Below are 3,318 nucleotides of genomic sequence, written 5' to 3' on the forward strand. Positions count from 1 at the left end.
AGAAAGAACTTGTGTCGCTTAAGTTTCGTCGGAACGAAGTTACGGGAAAATTAATTAACACACGGAGACGTAACAATATATATATGGACGGTGTGATAAAGGAGATGAAAATGGAAACACGTGGTGAAGGAGCAAAATTGATACTAAATAATATTGAATCATTATTGCTTAATAATTTAAGTGTCGTGGAAAATCAAATTATTTTATTTGTACATATTTGCACGTAAATTTAAAAAAATCATATAAGCTTTGTACTTTATTTTGTGTATTCATGATTATTGAATGTCTATCTCTCTAAATCTCCCTTCCTCCCCCTCTCTCTATATATACATGTATATATCATCCTACAACTCATTAAAATGTGCCCCCAGTGGCACAGCGGTATGTCTGCGGACTTACAACGCTAGAATCCGGGTTTCGATACCCGTGGTGGGCAGAGTACAGATAGTCCATTGTGTAGCTTTGTGCTTAATTACAAACAAACAAACATAAAAATGTAGTTGAATTTGTGACGTGATCATATGGGCCGATTTCTAAGTATTTGCCCAAACTGTCACAATCCCACCCTGCCTTTTATGTGAGTGAACGTGAACATCTGATAATATGGGATCAAGATCTGTCACTCCTACTCATGGCTTATCAAACAGTGATTTATGAAGCTGCAAACAAAACATCGACTTCATTGATGTTTGGAAGGCAACTGAAAGTGCATCGGACTTTCTGTACCCAGCAGTCTTACACAGAGTATGAAATGAGACTAAGGAACACCGCTAATCCCAAACATGACTTTTTCCAAGAAAGACTTAAATCAGTCAGTCATAACATGAAATGTCACTGTGATAAGACTGAATTTTATCGAGGTGACATGGTATGATTGTATAGACAATCCATGTTGCAAGAGAGGATGATTTCCCTGGATAACTAATTTTTGGGAAGGGCTTTATGCTGTAGTCAAAACAAGCAATGGTGTGGTAAATAGAATCCAAAAGAACAGGCAGTCCAATGAAATGCCACACTGTGATTGTCTCTGGAAGTATAACACCTAGAAAATGGCTAAAGAAGACTTCGCTGGATGTAAATCAACCTGCTGAATAGTCCAAAGCTGCTTTTGAGGTCACATCCAATGTATCATCAAGGATGTAACCACCAGTAGATTTTCTCAGCCCTCTACCTAAAAAAATCTTCCCTCCCTCCCACACACACATTCATTGTTAAAATGGCAAATGATGATAAAGAACAACAGGTCATCCCTATTATATACCATGTAAAAAACAACAAGAACAACAAACAAACACTAAAATAGATTTAGTGACTGGAGAGTTTATGAACAGTATATGAAATAAAATTGAAAATTTTGTTTTGTTAATCAGAATTTGATTACAGACTGTTTTACACATTTATTTAGTTATTGTAATAGTTCTACTTGTGAATATTAAATTTAATTGTTAAGAGTTAATTAGGTTTAATGTACTGTTGTTTTCTTCTTGTAACAGGATTATTTAAAGTACTTTAGAATACAGGGAGGAACAATGTTGTAGGCTGTTTTTGTTTAATATAGATGTTTGTAGTTTTGTTTGGCCTGAAGATGTTTGACGTCATGTGATGAAAACGTGACTTAAAATCTGGAACTTTCTTCAAACTTTTTGAACGGTTTCAGCAGTATAAAACATCATTTAAGTCAAAGTAAATTGATTATTGAATTTTTAATATATTTATAAGTTACAATTAGTCCGAATTAATAGATTATTATTTGTTTGAATATGTTATTCAGTTCAGTTTTTGAATATTTACGCCATACGTTGTATAGAACGCGACAAATTAGGAGGTGAAATAGTTTTATTAGTGTATACAATGATCTTGGGTTTACCAGTGAACATTCGGTAAGCTAACTAATTGTCGTTAAATTAAATTAACTTTGCATTATTCTTTGAGATTTTTGTATTTTTGTTTGCTTCTGTTGTTCACCAGCAATTAAACTAAAGCTAATGGTGATTGTGTGTTTATGTTTTTAATCTGATTTTGCATTTTAGAATATACTCGAGACTCTTAACGAAAATTTGTAGTGTTACAACGTCCGAAAAAAAGAAAGAAAAGAAACTAACGTAGCTGCGTTTTTAGTAAATGTTTTGAAATGGATACTATAAAAAATTATTTTTATCTGTGCATATAAATATGTCTTTAGAATTCGAGTCATAAAACATTTTAAAAGGTCACAATAATAGAGACATACCATGTTAACAAGCCGGGCGAAGCTTGTCGCGTTCTGTTGTAAGCTATATTTTTAATGTTTTAATTTAATTGTTAGCTAGAGGACGCATGAAGACCAAGTATGTTCATAAATGTAGTCCTAGAATATCTAGAAAGTTCATGATGACGTCAAAAATCCAGTCACCGAACATGCTCGCCATTTTAGACTTTGTGCATTATAAAGTGATTGTCAATTCCACTATTTGTTGGTACCGTATTCTTACAAATATGGCGCTATTGTGTGCCGTTTCTGTTGTATTTTATTACAGACAAGCAAACAAACAAACAATCTCAGAGTTTTAATAGTATATAGATGACCCTTGAGTAGTTTTGAGCAGAATTCAAAACTTACTACTTAGCCACTAAGGGGCAGTTGTTGGTCGAATAAAGTTAAGCAGTATGTTATTCAGATTTGTTATCAATCAAGTAATTGTTATTGGTTGATTAGGCTTACAGTAATTTCAGAAATTATGTTATTTTTGTGAACTTAGGCCTACAACTTGCGTCAAAGTGGACGAAGCCTGTATCAGATGTTATTGAAGAAATAAATTAATTTATTGCCGTTACATAGACTGGACATAATAAGAAAAAGCAAACCAACGATTAATTTTCATTTTATTCTATTTTGAATCCCCTTAAGTATAACAACTTTTTCCCTCTCCCATCTCCAAATATGAGTGATAATTTTTACCCAATTTATAGTAAGGCCCAAAGTTATTTATCTGTAAATATTCCCTAAAAAATGTAAGGTAGCTGGTAAAGTTATTTTAAACCATCTTTCTCTTGTGTGACCATTTTTCCTTCCAGCAAAAACATGAGATGATATAGAGGCAGTCCTTTTCAGCCACCTTAAAATTTTAGTAGCAGAAGGCAATCGGTTTATTTCTAAGACATCCCTGTGCCCCCTTTTCAGAGATACTGCTTAGCTGTGTTTTCATTCAAGAAGGAGTCGCACCTCTCACATTAGGAATCACTGCTCAAGTGAGGACTATGAATGGACCTATTTAGTCTTTTAAGGTGTGGGTCTAACTCCGTCGTCCTGAAACTACCAGCGTGACTTTATTTTTATTT

Source organism: Limulus polyphemus, unplaced genomic scaffold (genome assembly GCF_000517525.1).
Source record: "Limulus polyphemus unplaced genomic scaffold, Limulus_polyphemus-2.1.2 Scaffold1724, whole genome shotgun sequence".
NCBI classification, from domain to species: domain Eukaryota; kingdom Metazoa; phylum Arthropoda; class Merostomata; order Xiphosura; family Limulidae; genus Limulus; species Limulus polyphemus.